This window comes from Chionomys nivalis, chromosome 11 (genome assembly GCF_950005125.1).
Source record: "Chionomys nivalis chromosome 11, mChiNiv1.1, whole genome shotgun sequence".
In the NCBI taxonomy this organism is placed as follows: domain Eukaryota; kingdom Metazoa; phylum Chordata; class Mammalia; order Rodentia; family Cricetidae; genus Chionomys; species Chionomys nivalis.
The window spans coordinates 65,880,068-65,886,148 of NC_080096.1; the positions used below are offsets into that span (position 1 = coordinate 65,880,068).

Genomic DNA, 6,081 nt, shown 5'->3' on the forward strand with positions numbered 1-6,081 from the left:
TGTCAACTTGATTCAAATTGGAATATATTTTGGCAAGCCTTAACTATGGAACAGTCTTAGACCAATTGGCCACTTGATATGTGTGTGGATTATTTTGTTGACTTCTGCTTGATGGTTGTTTGTTTCTCATGATTCTGCTCAATGGGTCCCACTGTGAGAAATGCCTTTGCTTGTCAGATGGACCAAGGCTGCATAAAAGTTGTTATGCAAACAAGAGGAAACAAGCTAATATGTAACATTTCCTATGGCATTTGCTTTAATTCCTGCCTCTAGATACATGACACATTCCTCCCCTGAACTGCCTTAGTGATAGAGTGTGACCTGAGAGTTGTAAGCTGAAATAACCCTTTCCTCCTCAATTAACTTTTGGTCATGATGTCTCTCACAACAGTAGAGAATAAAAAAGACAGAAAGTAAGAAGCACTCCTTTGTGGGATAATAAATTGACCACATAAATTCTTTTCTAAGTCTAAAAGTTGTGATTATGAGCTTATTTTTACTTATATGTCTGCTTGTTTTTTTTTTTTTGTTTGTTTAGTTTTGTTTTGTTTTTTTGCTTACCCTATTTACCAGGCTGAATGTAACCTCTGTGTGTAAGATGGTAGGCCATGTAATATTGAAAATAATCATGGGCTTATTCTTTCTACTACCCAAGTCCATGCCTGGGATTTCCCAGATGGACAATGAATGTCAGTTTCATGTGCCACATTTCTCCCAAGCATTAGAGATGATAGAAAGTTGTTACATTGAGTTTTAAAATGAGTTGCATTTGTAAATATGTTTTCTATTCCTCAAGGGATGCATGATCTGCTTTGATGGAACAGTATTTGTCCCTCACAGTGTTCTTGCATAGTATAAAGTCCTTAAAAATTGAACAAACAGTAAATACTCTGAGTACATTGTACTTGTGCTCGATCAGAATTTTAAAGCTGTGGTCTTTCTCACGGAAAAGACCACATAGATGAGAAAGAAAAGGTTACAGAATGGAATAACTCTAGGTTTAGCAACATCTGCTTGTGATGTTGTTATACACATTATAGTATCAGTAACCCAGATAACCAAAGAGCATCCTTACAAGACATGGACTATAAAGTATAGAAAAATCCAGAAGTTGGTTGACAACATCCCAGAGTAATATAATGGTTGTCTTTCACTAGACAAAAACAGACTATACTGACTCTAGACTCTTTGTTGTTTATATATTGTTTCATACACAATAGGTGTTGCTATAGACCAGGCGACCAAAGAAATCTCCAAAGGCTTATTTTATGAAGCACCCAATGTCTAAAATTAGTAGATTGGAAGAAATAGAGCAAGATAAAAAGTTTGAGAATATGCCACTGGTGAGGACATCCAAAATAGCTTAGTTAAAATGGCTGCTAGCAGATGTCCAAGAAATCAGGAGTGAGCAATAAACTTGACTGTTGTATAATTTGTTATGTAGCCAGTTACTGAAATAAGTCACCTTCATGTGTTTCTCTATCATATCTCACAAGGACCAAGGGCATATGTTATCATTTGGAAAAAAAAACACTCTATTTAAATTTACTAAATATTTCTGCATTCATTTTCAGTCCCCAGGCTTCTAGAGATTCCCCATCCTTGGCTTCCGAATTTGGCTCTTTCAACCTGGGAATCCAGTGTTGTTGGAAAAAAAATAATCTTTTACTGGGAAGACAAAACACCCACAAATCTAATAATTTCAAAAGGCAATCCTAAAACAGATCCACAATATAATGTCACCAGAGTCCAACTTGGAGAAACAATAAGTTTTTATCTTGGTTATTAATAGAGGTATGGGTGAGGAATTGCTTACAATATCGGGGATGTCTGTAAAAAAATGATGTGTCACTGAAAATCCTGTTTCAATACTGGTGATATTTCACAAAAGCAACACCCCTGTATCTCTCTCCTCTATTTCCAGGATGTTAGACAGGAGAGAGAGAGATCTCCCTACAGTTCAATTAATCAGTATATTCTCCAAAATATTTTACTAAGTTTATAAATCTTCAAGAATATTCCAAGTTTCAGTTTTCCTCCATACATGTGTGATGTTTGTTAAACTCTTGAGCTTTATGCCAATGTTCCTTCCACTGAAAGAGAATGCTTTCATTCTGGGGAGAAAGTCACATAACACCCAGAAAACTCAAAGACGGAGGTAGAAGAATCATTTTTTTCTTATGAGTTTGAGGTCATTCTGGAGTACAAAAAAGAAGAAATTTTCACTTTCAAATAGAAATCTCTTCACACTCATTAAAATTATAATAAATGTATATCAGAGAATTAGTGTTTGTATTAGAAGATAGTGATAATATTAAGTATGGATATGTCTTCTAAGTCCTAGATATGGTGACCTGGAGAAGGATAAATGCAATGCTTTGCAAGTTACTTTCCCAAAAGAAGTGGAAGCTAGGTCAAGGAGACAGCACAAAGACACAACGTGTAGGAATATGAGACATGAGAACAATGGCAGCTGAACTTTTGAGATTTGTAGTGTTCTGAAATTTTCTTGGAAATCTAGAGTATGTGAAACTAGCATTGTCCCAGAAAAATGATGACTTTCTAGAGCACTAAATAAAAAAAAAAAATTCTAATAGAACCACTAGAACAATACCATAACAGCAACAGAATGAAACAGTGAGCATTGTTCAATAACTTTTACCTTTAATGGTCACAACTATTCAATGAAAAGTTGTAGATTAATAGAATGAATTAGTAAACAGAAGTTTTCTTTGTGTTGCCTTAAATAAACACACCGCACAACCAATAATAGATACCACTACAGGTAAAAAGGAAGCGCAATTTTATTTCAAGCAAGTAGCACTAAGAAACAAGCAGGACAACAACCTGTAAAAAAAAGAGACCAAGCCAAAACAAATTAAGAGAGCAAAAGGAGGAATAAAAGTACTCTTCAAAGCAGTTGGCCTTGCATTAGTGATGTTTGGAAGGATGGAAGAGGCTGATGCTCTCATTGAATCTCTCTGTCGTGATAAGGACCCAATTCTTCGAAGGTCTGGAATGTATACTGTAGCCATGGCTTATTGTGGCTCTGGTAACAACAAAACTATTCGATATTCGACGCTTGCTACATGTTGCTGTAAGTGACGTTAATGATGATGTCAGGAGAGCAGCAGTAGAATCACTTGGCTTCATTTTATTCAGGACGCCTGAACAGTGTCCAAGTGTTGTTTATTATTAGAGAGTTACAATCCTTATGTGCGCTATGGAGCTGCAATGGTCCTGGGGATCTGCTGTGTGGGCACAGGAAACAAGGAAGCAATTAATTTACTAGAACCAATGACGAATGATCCTATGAACTACGTGAAGCAAGGGACTCTGATAGCGTCAGCTCTCATCATGATCCAGCAGACCGAAATCACTTGTCCAAAGGTTAATCAGTTCAGGCAGCTGTACTCCAAAGTCATCAATGACAAGCATGATGATGTCATGGCCAAATTTGGTGCTATTCTGGCCCAAGGCATACTGGATGCAGGTGCTCATAATGTCACAATCTCCTTACAGTCCCGGACTGGGCACACTCATATGCTTTCTGTGATTGGCGTCCTTGTCTTCACCCAGTTCTGGTTCTGGTTTCCCCTTTCACACTTCTTGTCATTGGCTTATACCCCTACCTGTGTCATTGGCCTTAACAAGGACTTAAAGATGCCGAAAGTTCAATATAAATCAAATTGTAAACCATCCACATTTGCATATCCTGCCCCTCTGGAAGAACAAAAAGAAAAAGAAAAGGAAAAGGTTTCCACTGCTGTGTTATCTATTACTGCCAAAGCAAAAAAAAAAAAAAAAAAAAAAAAAGGAGGAGAAGTTGGAAGTGGATGAAGCAGAAAAGAAGGAAGAGAAAGACAAGAAAAAAGAACCTGAACCAAACTTTCAGCTGTTGGATAATCCAGCACGAGTTATGCCTGAGCAGCTAAAGGTGTTAACAATGACAGAGAACTGCAGATACCAGCCTTTCAAATCCCTCTCCATTGGAGGCATCATAATTCTGAAAGACACCAGTGAAGACATTGAAGAACTTGTGGAACCTGTGGCAGCACATGGCCCAAAAATTGAAGAGGAGGAACAAGAACCAGAGCCCCCAGAACCATTCAGATATATTGACGATTAAGGATCGGGGATTTCACCTGCTCAGTGAAGATGTCTATCCTAGCGCATCCTGAAATGTCTGTGAGGGAACCCACGCTAGATCTACTCCATGCACGCATCATTGCCTACGCTGACCTAAAGAACCTGTGTCCTGAGTCTTTGGTTGAGAAGAAGATACACAGCAGTTAGTGTTCTCTTTCACAGAATTTGGTTTTCAAATAAATTATTAAAATCTCCAGATCAAAAAAAAATACTCTTCAAATTGTTTTTAATTTTATTATAAAATAAAAAATTGAGAAATATTTCCAAATTCCTTTTATAAAGCTGTTGTTACCTGAAACAGTATCTAGAGGGAGATAAGTGAACAAGGAAAGCAAAAGAAGTTTAATGAGACAGTAGACTATTTTCAGAAGGTATTTCAAGAAAAAATGGTGGGATGATACAAATATAAGTATGTAAAGATGACCAATAAGAAAAAAGGTGGACGAAAGAGGTCTATAAAATACTAAAGCCAGGAGTTGCTTGGTGGAATCCCAAATTTAGGGACCATCCTATCTTGAACTGGTTAAAGCTATACTTTCTCAAACTTCAACTCTTTATCTGTATCAGGGAACAAGCTTAGGGATTCCATAAATGACAATCAGCATTCTTAAAAAAAGTTTTCTGATACCAAATCCAGACAAAGAGCTACCACTACCACCATAAAATAATATAAAAAGATGAAAAAAAATGTTGGACACTGTGTTCTGATGAAAGTACAAGTAATTTTTTCAATAAAATGATGAAAGCTGGATTCAAGAAGACTCAAAGGACTTATCGACCATGATCAATTGGGCTTCATCTTAGAAACAAGCATAGGTTCACATACATAAATTAACAAAGGCAATCCAACATGTAAACAGACTAAAGGAAAGAAACTACAGAATCACTTTATTAGATACAGAAAAAGCCTTTGACAAAATTGATCACTAATTCATGGTAAAAAGTATTAAAGTTATTACAGGAGTCATATCTCAACCTAATATAGGTAGTAAATGAGAAGCTCACAGCTTACATCATCTTATACATCAAAGAACTCAAAGCATGTCCATCTTATTCAAAATGAAACAATTATCTCCACTATCCCCCATCCTGTTCAACATAATATTTGAGCTCTTATGTAGACCAATAAGACAAATGAAGGTGATAAAGTAGATATGAATAGAAAAGGCAGAAGTCAAAGCATTTTTAGTAGGAGATGATATGTTTCTATACATAAAAGATGGTAACAAGATGTACTGGAATCATCCTACAGGTTAAAAAACACAGTCAGCAACGTAGTAGAATTCAAAATTGACACACCAATAAGCCTTTTTATAAATGATGACAAACTGAAAAAGAAGGAATCAGAAAACTTATAACATTCACAACAGTTAATATAAAATAAGGAAATATTACAGATTAAACCTAAGAAAGTGAAAGGCATAACCAGGAAAAACTTTAAGGCACTGCTGTATAAATTGAAGAGGACAGCAGAAAGCAGAAAAGCCTCCCTTGTTCAATAATTGGTAGAATTGCTATTGTTAAAATGGCCTTTCTACCTAAAGCAGTATAGACATTCATCTTTATTCTCCTCAAAATTACAACCAATTTCTTCACTGAAATTGAAAACCTAGTAATAAATTTCACATGAAAATAGAAAATGTCTAGCATATCCAAGGCCATCCTGAAAAATAAACTGGCAGAAATTTCCCTTTTATACATAGCTGAAGTGTAAGACAAGAATACACAGTGGATAAAAGATATCTTCAACAAATGTTGTTGATCAAAGTAGATAGCTCTGTTTATAAGAATGAAACAGGATACCTATCTCTCACACAATTCAAAATTCAACTCCGAATAGAGCAAGGAACTCTCCATAAGATCTGACACTCTGAGTCTGAAAAGGTAGAAATACTTGAATAGGCATAAACTTACTGGAACAGAAAAGACCTT

The 6,081-nt window shown here is 35.9% G+C and overlaps 1 pseudogene; it reads left to right on the top strand.

Annotated features, from left to right (window-relative positions):
* Nucleotides 1-1,280: 1,280 nt before the first annotated feature.
* On the top strand, nucleotides 1,281-4,196 carry LOC130884372 (26S proteasome non-ATPase regulatory subunit 1-like; annotated as a pseudogene).
* The last annotated feature ends 1,885 nt before the right edge of the window (nucleotides 4,197-6,081 follow it).